At 48.4% G+C, this 15241-nt stretch overlaps 1 non-coding gene across 1 annotated transcript; it reads right to left on the bottom strand.

Moving 5' to 3' along the window:
- Window positions 1-5673: 5673 nt before the first annotated feature.
- LOC143431659 (5.8S ribosomal RNA) lies at window positions 5674-5828 on the bottom strand. The gene has a single exon (XR_013102727.1). It is a non-coding gene; the product is annotated as a 5.8S ribosomal RNA (ribosomal RNA).
- Window positions 5829-15241: the final 9413 nt, after the last annotated feature.

Here is a 15241-nt window from a genome sequence, read left to right as displayed (position 1 = left end):
GTGTTTTCACTGTATCCAGCAGAAATGAAATTACATTGACAGAAGTACCAGCTAGTTCTCCACGCCTATTTGAATCAACATTAAATCACCTTGTTAAACAATAGTATATTAAATGCGACTTGGACTTTTAAATTTGAATTTATAAACATCTAACAAATAAATATGTTTTTCTTACTATTCACTTTCTATTCTGCCACGGAATTCTTTCTATCCGTTGTCATTTGCGTGCCAACCGCTGGCTGTTGGAGATATTGTAGTGCACGAGGCAGACTTGTTTCTTATCATCGTCAAGGAGATGGATTTTCACCGCCACCCTTTTTTGAATTTTGTTAATTATTGTTGGGAATTTTTGCCGTTTCTGTATCTCTGTGACCGCATTGTGGATTCAACTTATGTATGATCTTTTTGGTCTTCATCTTTTTTTACATGTAACATTATATATGTAATGCACGTTTGTTATGTAATGCTCAGATTTATAATCCTCAGATTCTCTTATTCTTTGGTAAAGCAACTTATTCGATTAATATATATTTATTAGGCATAGATATAAATAATAGGAAAGTGTTATTAAAACGGTATTAAATATGTTGTAATTATATATTTAAGGTCTGAAGGTGTAGATGCAATTGGTGTCCGATGTTTTACATGATCCAATTGACGTATCGAGCGAGGCTATGAAATATGAGAATATTTTACTATTCGTCGATCCCTTCCCATGTTAAATGAATGATTAGTTCTGCAAGACAAGAAGCCTGAATTAGTGAGATCTTTGCGAACATAAGTAATTTGTAAGTAATACACTTTTTCTCTTTGAATATATAAATTCCTGTTTTATATCCATTTCGGTCCAATTCTGTTATAGCTTTTGAGCAGAAGTAATATTGATTATACCTGGTATTTGCAATAGTTCTTTATTTAACAGATTTTATGAACGTGGAAGCATCATTTGTGAGATATATCGATCTACTTTGCAGTTCTATCAGTTTCTTTTTCTGCTCAATATTTTCTATTCTCAGGTCCATATACTTATCGTTTATCACCATCATATATGTTGCGTAAGATTATAATAAATTTCTTGTCCATAAATTTTGCGGATATTTCAATTAAATTTCCTTTGTTTGAAAAAACGGAAATTAAAAAAGAGTGACACGTACCATTTTTTGGAAACGTTGTATCGTAATTTGCATCTGACTGTTTTGAAAGGCACGCACTTTACTTAACGTTTGGAATGGTTCGGTTAGCAGAGTAAAAAATTATTCTACTTTCGAAATTGTCGGCTCTTGTATAAAATCCGATGGATCTCCTGACTATCAACGTTTCAAAGGAAGTTCTCAAACTCTCAGTTCTACGTTTAGAGCTATGTGTGTTCTATATATCTACGTAAAGTGATGGTTCCTATCAGTTGTGACGGAAACCTATCTACAGTAAGTCAGGGAAGCTCGAATTGGTTAATTATTCAAATGCTTTAAGGCGTAAAACGTACTTTAATCTAAAGCGATCTGTCGTTACAATGTATCCACTCACGTACAACATTTCGCGGGCTCGCGAACGCAAAAATAATCATCGAAATGGGGGGGGGGGTGTTTCGAAACTGCGAGACTATAGTTTCTTGGGCGCCAGCTTCTCAGAAAGCACCAAAGAAATAGATTACACGACCCCGGGAAACTTGGGGCGGAACAATGCTCGAAACTTCGAAATGCTGCTCCTCTCGACTACGCCTAGCCGAGTACACACACTCGGGTCGCGGGATACTGAAGTCACGGCTTCTTGATTTATGGCCTCGAGGTGGGTTTAACTAACAAGGGCTATAGAAAACTACGCAACACGCCACGAATGACCGGGGATCACCACCCGCTTCACGATATAAGATATAATATACAATATGCGATACATGAAATGCGGCATGAAAATGGGACGCTGTAGCGAATAAGCTCTCACGTTCTCTTCTTCAGATTCCGTGAATTCGCTGGTGGTCCTCGGGTCTCCTGAATCCTCCTCGGGGCTCTTTGGTGGGATGGGCTGTACGCTTCGGTATTGTTCGGGGCCATCGATCAGTAGATTTCGGCGATCACCTCTTCTCGCCCCCTCGGGTGTCTCACCTGCAGGACCGCTGGATTTTTAACTTCTCTTTAGGCAGTTAAGGGGGGGGGGGTTGAGGTTCTTCTCGCATCCTAAAGCATTATAAAGCATAGAAGCAGATAAGTATAATGCCATATATAATTGTTTACAGCTTATTTAATTTGCATCGTTGAAATGAGATGTACAATCGCATGGTGTAATGCTTTAGGTATCTATTGCTTTGAGACCCAGACAATATGAAACCCCATTCCGCTGGAAGAAACAGCAGAATTCACAATCGGTTGCTGTGTAGGAGCAGACAAGTATAATAACATGAATAGAAGATAACATGTTACATACCTTATCACCTTCGGAATACGGAATACCATCAAGGAAATACGTTTGTTTGACACGTAGAAACTATGAAGCGCGATCCCGCTTTATGGATCCCTTCTATTGACATTCATTAAAAGTGTAGAAGCATATAAGCATATTGCTATGCATAGAAGGTTACAGGATACTTACCTTGAAACGTTGAAAAGAGATGCGATATCGCATTGCATGCAAGTTACGAACTCTATTGCATTGACAAGTAGACCCATTAAAGCGCAATACTGTTGCATGGACTGCGGACTTCACATTCTAATGAAGTATAATATCAGATAAGCATAGTGCATGCATATAGGATTCCATCTTACTTACATTGAAACGCTGAAATGAGATGTGCTATTGCATTGCATGGAGCATTAGGAATATACTGCTTTGACGCGCAGACACTATAAAGCGCCATCTAGTTGCATAGAACTGTAGAATTCACATTCTTTCAAATCGTAGAAGCAGACAGGCATAACTCTATGCATAGAAGAATACAACTTACTTACTTTGGAATGTTGGAGTTATACAGTATTAGAACTCTATTACTTCGATACGTAGATTTTTAGAAACGCTATCTCGTATCAAGGAAGTGTGGGATCTACATTATTTTGAAGTGTAGGTGCAGATAAACATACCGCGTTGCATTGAATATTACAACCTATCATGAAACATTGAAATGAGATGCGACATCGCGTTGAATGAAGTAATAGAACTCTATTGCTTCGACAAGTAGATATCTAAAAGCGTTATCCCTCTGCAAGGGAGTGTAGTGTTCACATTCTTTTGAAGGGTAGAAGCAGATAAGCATAATGCGATGCACAGAGCTTTACAACCTACTTACTTACTTTGAACTGTTGATACGAAATGCGATATCACGTTTTATGAAGCATTAGTACTGTATCGCATCGATTTGTAAACATTTAGATACGCTATCTCGTAGGAAGGAAGTGTGGGATTTACATTCTTTTAGAGTGTAGTGTGACGTCAGGCGTAGCGCCTGCCACCCATCAGCCTCTTTGCCGCCTCCAGCATCAATTCGCGTGCGTGATAGTGCACGCGCTCACTCGCACCTACGAGCACCTCTGTCTCACTCACGTCAATACGCATCGCTGTGTCGCTTACACCAACGAGCAACTCTGTCTCACTCGCACTTTTACGCATCGCCTTCTCGTTTCCATCTACGAGTATCCCCGCCTCCCTCGCACCGATGACTTCGTCCAGAAGGAAGAAGTCGTAGCCCGTCACCAGAATGGGGACTGTTCCCCATTTTAAGGAACCTCGAGACCAAGGCAGTCGAGGAACCGCCTGCTAACAGCTGGCCAGGCCCGGCGTCGACGCAAAGTCTGTTCCACCGGGTAGTCTGACCGAGCTTGCGGCGGGCTAGACGCATATACATTCGAGAATGGACTGGTTGCAGCCCGATACCGTACGAGTACCGTCGCGCAGCCGGCCGGGCGACCAAGGGTCTGCCGCTTGCCCAAGATTGCGATGCTACAGGCGCCCACTCGAGCCGTAGATCGACACGCAATGGGTCGCGACGTTATACTAGGGGAGAAGTGCACGACTACATCACCAGAACGTTCGCTGACGACGGCGTGCCGCTCGCTGTGGAACCGCGAGGGTACCACCGGGGCATCGCGCGCCATCGGGAGCCAGTATCGTCGTCGATGAATCTCTCCATTCGATCATTTGAGTTTCTCAGGTTTACCCCCAAATGGTTTCACGTACTCTTGAACTCTCTCGTCAAAGTTCTTTTCAACTTTCCTTCACGGTACTTGTTCGCTATCGGTCTCGTGGTCGTATTTAGCCTTAGATGGAGTTTACCACCCACTTAGGGCTGCACTCTCAAGCAACCCGACTCTAAGGAGAGATCCTCCCAAAACGCGTATCGGTACGGACCTGGCATCCTCCGTGGATAAATGGCCCCATCCAAGATGGACTTGGACGCGGTTCGTTGTCTCGGGATAAACGGATCCTCCCGAACATTACATTTCCCAGCGGCGGAACCGCGGGATTCAGTGTTGGGCTCATTCCTGTTCGCTCGCAGCTACTAAGGAAATCCTGCTTAGTTTCTTTTCCTCCGCTTAGTAATATGCTTAAATTCAGCGGGTAATCTCACCTAATCTGAGGTCGTCTCTACGTGAAAAACCGGCAAGAAGAATTACACGCACCTCTTCGTTGTTGTTCTCGTCGAGGCGTTTTGTGCACCTCGCCAATGTCTTTCGTGTGTCGGTATTTCTTTTATATAAGATTCGTAAAAAATATAAAAAAAATATGAGACTCTCGCTAGACGACCAAGCTACCGGCGTTTCTTTAACATCTGTCCTTTTTATCGTCGTAGCTGCGAACGATCAACACCGTTTATACTCTCCAGCGGTTCCACCTTCCGCGCGTAACACGCAGAGATCGAAACGGAACGGCTCCTTTTCCACCGATTTTATTACCCTAATCCTTCAGAACGAAGGACACGCCGAGTTGGAGCGCCCTCACGAATAACGTTACGACATTACAGCGCAACGACGGCCTATGTCCGAGTGATGTTCCGCGCGAGAGATCTTTTTTTTCCCCCGCGGATATACACACGCGGAGAGAACAGAGAGAACGGGTTATTCTGATCGAACACCCTGGAGCTGTACGAGGAGAACTTCGAACGATCGGATGCGCAACATCGTCCCTCGCATTACGACGATGTCGCTCTATCTCTTGTATATCTCTTCTCCTTCGACCGAGTATTCTCCCTCGGTCTTGAGGCATGAAAATAATTCATTTTAAACGATGTCGAGCGCGCGGCATGTTCGTATCGTGCGCTAGAGGCAGGCGAAGGTGATGCGTGTGGCGGGTGCGCGAATTTGGAACGCGGAACAAAATCGGCGATCGATACACGAAGCTGTTCCCCGTGGGCGGTCGCCTATTTAACGGACGACTCCCGACGCCACGAAGAACTCACGCGAGTTCGTGATCGACACACCGTCGAGTTCCATGAACACGTTTACGCACGCCGCACGCGCACACACGTTGCCAATCGCAGATTGCCTCGGCACGACCACAGACGACTCGGACGAACGTCCAACGATCGCTCATACGTCGCGTATCGCTTCTCTTCCTCCCTATCTCGGTGCCGCCGGAACTCAGAAACGTTCGTAATTTAATTCGAGAATGAACGATGGTGGGCAGATTCGAGCACCGTAGGGAAAGAAGATTCGACGAAACGCAACGCAAGCAGTATTTTGGTTACGTAAACGACCCTCAGCTAGGCGTGGTCCAGGAATTGTATCCGTGGACCGCAACGTGCGTTCGAAATGTCGATGTTCATGTGCACTGCAGTTCACACGTTGACGCGCAATTAGCTGCGTTCTTCATCGACCCACGAGCCAAGTGATCCACCGTTCAGGGTAATCGTACATGTATATTTTATTGATCTTTAAGTCTCTCGCAGATGGTTGGTGCGTAAGGTCTCCCTCAAAGTTACGAAAAATGCACACTCGCGTCCAGGTATGAAGAAAAAAAATCTTTCAAAAATTCGTTAGCACTCCTCCGCATACCAGCAGCCTCAAGGCGGTCTTTTGCCTCCCGACAAAGCGAAGCGAGCATAAATTGTTCGAGCTCGCAACGGCGGGATTACAGACTCTCGACAACGAGGACAACGGGCAACGCGGAATCGTCCCCTCTGGAACGAACGTGCGCGTCAAACTAAGAAGAAAAAAAACCAAACACCCAGCGGCGTATTGCTTTCGAGATCGGCAAGACGCTCTCACTCCAGTGAACATAATAATATTATCATCGATGGGACACTCGTCGCCTTCGTGCACAATCTCGAGGCGGTCTATAAAAGCTTTCCCCGACAACGCGAAGCGAGTATAAAATTATTCGATCTCGCAACGGCAGGTTTTTCTCAGACTCTCGACAACGAGGCTTGGCGCGAGCGACGATTCGTCCCCTCCGAACAAACGACAACGACGACGGTCTCTTCAAAATTCCAATACCATCCAGTCGTGTCGATTCCAACAAGGCTCAGGTAAACGAAGAAAAATTCGTCCATTCGTTAGGATACTCTACCGTTCACCCAACACAGCCTCGAGCGGCCTATATTTTTTCCGACAACGCAAAGCAAGCAAGTAAAGTTCGATCTCGGCGGGTTTCAAGACTCTCGACAACGAGGTTATGGGTGAACGGCATGGAACGGATCCCCTCTGAGCTCAACGGCACAATTCTGGGAGTGGAAAAACGGCAAAGTGCCAGCGGCGTATTACTTTTTGAAAAAATGGCATAAAAAAAGCGGACCCGACGAGTTCTCGATTACGAGAACTCGAGGGGTCCGCTAATGTACCGTAAACACCGACCGGGTAAATGGAAAAAAAAATTCGTTGGAACGTTCGCTGGTTGTACAAGCCTCGAGAAGCGGTCTATATATTCACCCGACGACACGAAGCGAGCATAAATGATTCGAAAGCTCGCAACGATCGCTGGGTGTCTTAGACTCTCGACAACCGAGGCTATTCCCGACGAATCGTCCCCTCCGAAAGGAACAGTACGATCGACCATCTTTAACAGGTTACGCGCGACGACACCACGCACGCTCCTAGCACGAATTCAAACCCCGTACAACGTGAACCTTAAACTCAAACCCTGTATAACTTGAACCTTAAAATCAAACCCCGTATAACATGAACTTTAAAATCAAACTTCATATAACATGAACCTTAAACTCGATACCCGTATAACTTGAACCCAGAATAACTTGAACCTAATATAACTTGAACCTCATCTAATAAAACCAAACCTAAAATTAGCCTTTTTTTAACATGAGGAAATCCTCATGGTTCTCCCGGAGCTGGAGAATTGTGGGGGTATGCCGGACTCTTACCGGCTACAACCCCACGGTGACCGTCCTCGGCGCTGCTGGGAGGGAACCGGGAACTCTGGACGAACACGTCCGGTCCCCTCCCGCGCCGGGATCCTCCATGGTGACTGGGAGGACCCTCTTCCCGGAGAGGAGTCTGGTCAAAGAGACATACTCCCCCGTCCGAGAAATGAGCGATGGCTGCGTCACGCAGCCACCACTCCCGTCCCGGGGGACGCGTGCAATGGTTGGTACAATCCCCCAATCGCACCGACCGCGCCCCCCGGACGACACCCGTGCAAAGACGTGGGGAACGACCAAATGGTCCACCTCGCACGGACGTCGTCGACGCCTCGGGCCAGGCTTGACCCGGAGTGACTGAGTGCCCCAGGTGCGTCAGACTCGATACCACGACCCGACAAATGCCGAGTCGTGGCCCCTGAGGCGTAACGGCCACCGTCGTGGCCCGCAAGCGCGGCGAAGGTGGCGAAGCCCGCCCCCCGAAGGGTTCTTAAGAGTGACTTCTACCCGAAGGTGGAAGCCCCCTCCCCCCGTGAGGCGGGCCGGGGCAAACGTCTACGACGCCGACCCCGCAGGCGACGTAGAGTTGGCAGGGATTGCTCCCTAACCCGCTCGGCGGCCTCCTTCGCGACCATGACCTCCTCGCAAAAGTAGACCATGGCCTACCAGACGCCCCTGCGACCAAGCATCCCCGATAGAATGCTCGGCAACGAGAGGTCCAGACCCACCTCCGCCGCTAACACCCAACGCGGCACCTCCCAGGCTGGACACTCTTGAAGAGTGTGCCGCGCCGAGTTCTCCGCGGCGAAACAATGGTGGCACCGCGCGGTCGCCTCGCGTCCGAGTCGGCACAGGTACCAACCGAAACAAACATGATCGGTCAGCACCTGTGTGGCTCGGAACGCCAGCCGCCTGTTGCTACGACCTACCCATCTATCTAAGATGGGCAGGATCGCCTCGACGGTCTAATGGCCTCCGTGACGAGACAGATCGTCTCGCCACTTTGACATGGTGGACCGCCAGGCCTGGAGCTAAGCTCGACGACCTAAGGACGACCCTAAGCTCGTCCTGACTTAATGTCTCCCCTGGCGGGGTGCAGTCCTGGCGCTCGAGATGAAGACGCCCATAAACGTAGGCGTCTTCGAGCGCCAGGAACTCTAAAGGTGGCAAACCTGCCAGGGTGGTGGTCGCCTCATAGAACACTGTACGGTAGGCACTTATGACGCGAATGGCTGCCGACAATGCGTCGGCCCAAATGGGGGTACCGTACAGTGCCACACTCCTCAATACACCACAATAGAGGCGGCGCACCCGGTCGTCTGGACCGTCAAGGTTGGGCACGATGCTACTCAAATGAGTCGTGAATTTGCCCAACCTGACGGCCAGACGAGCGAAGTCTGGGACGAAACTTCAGGAGCCGTCCAGGTAGACACCAAGATATCTAATATCCTAGACTACCTGGACGTCGGACGACCCAATCCTCACCAGACATGGAGCTGAAGTGCCCCTCCGACGAGGAAGGAAACAGACTATTTCCGTCTTCTGAGGGGCAACTCCAACCCCATGCCCCGAATCCGCGAGGCGATGGACGCAACAGCGACCTCCGCTCGAAAGATGGTCCTCCCCAAGTCCCTGCCGGTGGCTAACACCATAGTATCGTCGGCGTAACATGATTTAAGTGTACGCCGGCCGACAGGGAGACCCGCAGAGCCGTGTCGTACCCCAGGTTCCACAATAAAGGGCCTAAGACGCACCCCTGGTGTACTCCACGGCTGATGTCACGCCTGACAAACCCATCGCGCCACGCCCACCACCAGACAATCGGTCCAGTCGACCGCCACGAACTCGTGGCCGCGCGCAACGAGCCCTATCGGCTGGATCCGTGACGGGACCGACTGGGCGACCACCACGGAGTCGTCTAGGTCCCCAGCCCAGTACGGACGCTGGAGAACCCGGTACGGCTCCGCAGCGACGACCAACTCAACCATGCCACCGCAGAGAGCCTGAACCATTAGGTCCTGTGCTGCGATGGCATGGTTGAGATTGGTCTGGATGATGTGACCGTGAGGAGGCGTGAACGTTAGGCCGTGTCCATGGCCTCCCCCCGGCCAACATCATACATTTGAGCGGGATTTGCGGCCCGCTCGACCTCGTCCCCCCAGTGTCCACAAGTCTAGAACATCCCACGATGGAGGATGATGCGGCCGCACCACCCCCGCTGGATCCTCTCACGTCGGAGGGTGGTGCGGACGCATCACCCCCGCTGGAACGTCCCACGTTGGAGGGTGGTGCAATTACACCACCCCCCTTGTGGACACTGGGGACATTGGTCCTCTTATCACTTTCTTTCATGGCCTTCTGCGCAGCCGGCGACGTCTATGCCCCCTTGCCGCTTCGGCGGGCCTTAGGCGGGGAGCAAGCTTTACCCCCCGTTTTGTGGTCCGCGGGCCGCCCTGCCTCTTTGCAGATGAGGCAAACAGAGACGGACGCGGTACAGAGGCCCGCCTGGTGGTCGGTCTCACCGCACCTGTAACACAGGTGAGACCGATCCACCATCGCAGTGCACCGCTGCTGGACATGACCCAGCTCCCAGCAGCGGTAGCACTGCTCCGGGCGGGGTTTCAACACCACTATGCGGGCATCTGCCCACCCTACTCGAATGCGGCCAGCAGCGACCACTTTCTTGGCCATTGCCAGGGGGCACTGCACCCAAAGGGTGCCGAGCCCTCTTGGTGAAGCCATCTCAGACGAGGTGACCGAGTCGTCCAGGCCGAGGACGCCAACTTTTTACTCGGCCTGGCCACAGTTACACCGTCGCCGGCCAACGCCACACTCAATTTTTCGGCCAATGCTAACGCCTTGGTTTCCTTATCAGGACCGGCAATCTCCAACAGGAGACCGCTGGTCCTGGACTTCTTGGGGCGGACAGAGTCCACCCCAACCTCAGAGAGTCTTACCCTCTGCCTGGCAGCCACCATAACATCCCGGTAGGTGGCTTTGCTGCCAGGTAAAAGGGTTAACGCGACTGCCGCTGTTCGTGGCAGCCGCCCAAGCTTCGGCTTCTCATCCTTTTTGGCCACCTGGGCCTTAGGTGGTGGGACAGGGGCGGTTTGGGCCTTTTCGGCTGCCCTAGCCGCCGTCCTGCCCACCACCTAGACCCAGGTGCCTTCCTGTGCGGCACCAGATGTGGAAATGCATGGTGTTGGTGTCGCTGTTGCCTGGCTCTTCACTGCCTGGCGGGCCATCTCCAGCCTTCTTGCTGTCCCAGATGGGGCTTGTTTGGCTTTGGAAGGTGCTTTAGCATTCGTGGCATTTGAAGGTACCACACTGCGTGCACTCATCTCCCTCTTTGTCTTATTTGATATTTTGCCCTCGGTGGCCTTCGCTATATTGCCATCCGGGGGCAAGACAACTTTCTCCTTCGATTGAAGGATCTCCTTACGGAAATCCCCCATCATTTTGATGATAAGATTCGCCACCTGCTGTAAAGTGACAGGTCCTATCGCCTCCTTTCGGTGCCGGGGCACCACTGTCTGAGGATGAGTTCCTCATATCCTTCCTTGTCGGGGCCGGTGCTGGCTCCGCGCGGCTCTCGATCTCCAAGTCCGCCATAATAGCTGTTGACGGGCATAGAGATCGTCTCTCCAATGCACTTAGTCTTAGTAGTAGGCGCTTGTTTTCCGCCTGCAATTCCTCCACTAGCGCTTTCAGCGGATAAATTTCGCTAACCGGCAGTGTTGCTGCCGAGCGCTCCACCTTTTGCGCCAGCTCTATGGTGGCTGCTCTGAGGCTCCTAGCGCCCATCCGTAAATCTCGCTGTATAGTCCCTTTAAGATTTCGAGACTTGGTGGCGGCCAACTCACTCCGGTCCGCCTTCTCCAGCGCCCATGCTCCTAGGTCTGCTAGGGGCTTATCTTTTGCTTCTTCCAGGAAATCCTTCAATTCCGGCACCGGCTTGGTCGATTTGCCGGGTGGAGGTGATACACCAGAGCCATGGTGGATCACTGACTCTAAGTCCACCAGCTCGGCCTCACGTTTCGCCTCAATGTAGGCCCTCTTGGCCTCCGCGAGCCCTACATATTCCCCAGTTGTTGGGGGTCTCCCTCGCTTCTTAGATAGGGGACACGGCCGCTGGATGGTAAACGTGTCCGAGTCGTAAGACGCGTCTTCCGACTCTACGACATGAGTTGGGGTTCCTCAGCCCGGGTGCAGGGAATCCACCTCGCGGCATAGCATCCTGCAACCCGGCTAGGGTGACCGGTGGGGGGAATTTTTAAGGTTAGCTTAGGTTAGGCCCCTCTATGTTTCTCAACCGGGCTTGGGACCGGCTATGGCCATAGCCCACTGGTCGGCATGCCAGTCCCTGTGGGAACGCAGGGTAGCCACCTTCCAGGGGGTGTTAGGTTCAGTTAGACCCTGTCACACTCATTCATCCTTCCTCACATCATTCCACATTTCCTTTACCCTTCCCATACACACACATTCCGCTCACCACTTTTACATTCTTCAATAACTAATAATAAATAATAGTAAATAATAACTAATAAATAATAATAAATAAATAAATAAATAAAACTATCTGTACAATTAAGTTTACCTAAACATATACAATCTATATATATACAATTCTGATTGATTTACACACATGTATATTAACTATAACCCTCTATTTTAATGAGATTACTAGGCTAAAAGCCCATAACTCTATCATCCTCTTCTTTCCTTTTTATAATCTTAGTTATAATATCCATGATGGCGCTTCACCTTTCCTCACTACTGAGCATATCATCTGAGAGCATCTCTGGTCTGATATTTAACCCATCCTTACCTCTCCATCCTTCACCCCTAAGGCAATCAAATCCAACACATTCAAACACACACTGTTCTACGTCATCTTTCACACAGTTACGGTATCTACACCACGGATTTCTCCTCCTCCTGAACTTAAACAAGTACTCATTAAATGCACCATGGCCCGTAAACACCTGCGTGAGGTAGTACTCCATCTGTCCATGTAGTCTTTCAGTCCATCTTACTACGTCCGGGATAATCCTCCTAACCCAACCATTAGAGTTTCCTTCTGTTATCTTCCATCTCTCCCTCCATTCTTCCATCATTTTCTTATGCTCTCTTTTTTTAATCCCTTTAACCACTTTCCCCACCACTTTGTTTCCTTTCTCAACATATCCCAGGCTCTTATTTACTTCTTCAAAAACTCTAGTCCTGCATTCTGCCACTAAATCTAATGGTGGTATACCCGCCAGCACTTCAATCCCTTCGGTAGGCTCTGTTCTGTATGCTGCAGCTACCCTAATCCCACATATCCGCCTTACCCTCTCCAACACCCTTTTACTCGTGTTTAGCCTTCCTGCCTTACTCCAGCATGGTGCAGCATATAGAACAATGGACTGTGCCACGGTCCCCAGCACCATCCTCTTCTTTTGTTTCGGGCCGTTCACGTTGGGCATAATTCGTCCTATGGAGTTCATCGTGGTAATAGCTTTTTTTGCAGCTTTCTTCATATGCACACCCATACTGACCCTATCATCAATCGTAACCCCCAAGTATTGCACACTACTTTTGTTCCTTACCTCACAGTTACCAACTCTAAAAGTAACTTCTTTAAACTTGATAGTTCTACATCTAAATATTATTAAATCCGTTTTCTCTTCCGCCACTTCCAGCCCCATCCTCTTTATATCACAGATAAACACCCTCACGACCTCTTCTACATCCTTTACCACCTCTTCCATATTGCAGACACTCACTAAAAACACTGTATCATCCGCATAGCAGATCGTATTCACTTTGCCCTGGTACCTCTTCATCTTCTTGATCACTTTGTCGAATACAACGTTCCACAATAGTGGTCCTAATACCGAACCTTGGGGTACCCCTCTAGTCAGCCCAATTTCTCTTATTCCATCCCTACCGACTATTATACCTACTCTGTTTTTAAGGTAACTTCTAATAATCTCCACAAGATATTGTGGGACCATCTTCCTTTCTAGGGCTTCCAATACGGCCAACCATTTCACCGTATTGAAGGCGTTTTTAACGTCCATAAAAACGCCTACTATCTTTTTTTCCCCCTATGGCTTTCCTGACCACAGTCTGTACCTTATGAATAGCATCAATTGTTGACCTACCCTCTCTAAAACCATATTGCTCCTCTTCCATTTTATCCTCCACCTCTATATACTCATTAACTCTCCTTGCTATTACTCTTTCCCATATCTTGCCCATAATATCTATAAGAGAGATTGCCCTGTACTTTACCATCTTCCCATCCGTACCTATCTTCGGTATTAATACTATCTTCGCCATCTTCCAACGATTCGGGACCTCTAATCTATCCATACACACTTGTATTACCTCCTTGAGTTCTTCGGTTTTCCTAGTTCCGATCCACTTAATAATCCTTCCTGGTATCCCGTCTGGCTCCGGGGCTTTCCTAATGTTAATTCTCTTCACAGCATCCTTCACTTCCTCTACCCTAATCCTCATATCCTCCCCATATCTTTTCTTCATTTTTCTTAGCATCTCTGTTTTATTTCCAGGTTCTACAGCGTATGCCTCACGGTCCACAGGGAACAGTTCCATCACTATTTTCATCGTATCGTCCATACTCATCGTAGGTAAGTACCTTCTCTTAAATTTGCCCAATACTATTTGGTATGCCATCCCCCATGTCTTATCTTCAACTTCTTTTACCAGCCTCCTGAAATACTCCGCCTTATTCCCCTTAATAATATTCTTAAACTTTTCCTTAGCGGTCCTATACCTATCCCAAATCTCCATTAATTCCTTTTCAGTCCTTCCCTTCTTATTGGCTCTTATCCACATCCGTCTTTCCCTTACACACTCCTTTCTGGCCATACTAGCTCTATTATCCCACCAGTATGCACACTTACGTTTCCCTCCTCCCTGCTTGCTCTTCTTCATAGCCCTATTGCAAATATCCCTAAATTTCTCCATAATCTTTCCAATAATCACATTTACGTCCTGGTCATCCATTGATCCCGTGTCCTGCACCAGCATGCTCCAGTCACTCATCAACCTCTCCAATTTATGGACTTTAAGGGTTCTGTCTTTCCATCCATCTTCTACAATGTTTACTCTAACGCTACTAGCGCCTATATTACTATCATATCTATTTCTGTTCACTTCACTTTCACCGATAACACTAAACACGATGTACACGTGGTCACTCAGTGTCTCTTCTTCCAAAACCCTCCAATTCTCGATTTTGTTCTTTATCCCTTCTGAACACAGTGTGATATCAATCACCGATGACCCGTTCCACCTCCTACATGTCGGCTTGTCCCATTCGTTCATACATACTAAGCTACATTCACTCATTATCTCTGTAATTATCCTGCCTCTTACATCTGATTTACTTGACCACGCGTAGTCCGTTGCGTTAAAGTCACCCAAAATAATTATGTTCCTCCTACCTCTAGATATTAGGCTCCTTACCTTACTCCTTACCCTATCCCAGTACCCCATAAACTCCTTTCAGCAATACCCTACCAAATAAACCATATCTTCCACCTATACCACTATTATTCCCTTTTCTTGCTCTAGCACCTTATCCTTTAACCCAATTTCCTTATTAACTAACACTGCCGCTTTATTGTCTGCGCTCCTAAACCATATCCCCGCTCCTTCAGTTGCTGGTTCTGTTATGCATACAATCCCTATCTTCTTGTGTACCGCATGGGCCATTAATAGGTCCTGTGCTGCCCTGCTGTTATTTACATTCGTCAGGATGACTTTATATCTCTCTGTCTCCATAATTGTCACTTCCCATGATTTCTTCCATGATACTTCTTACCTCCCGCAGGTTCCTTAGCGCTCCTACGGATTTCCTATCAATGTCTATATCATTGTTTGAGTCATTCATTTCCTCTGTTCTTTTCTCTTTCGTGGTTCCCTTCTTTTCTT

Source organism: Xylocopa sonorina, chromosome 18, assembly GCF_050948175.1.
Source record: "Xylocopa sonorina isolate GNS202 chromosome 18, iyXylSono1_principal, whole genome shotgun sequence".
Lineage (NCBI taxonomy): Eukaryota > Metazoa > Arthropoda > Insecta > Hymenoptera > Apidae > Xylocopa > Xylocopa sonorina.
This window is presented reverse-complemented; position numbering and strand designations above follow the sequence as displayed.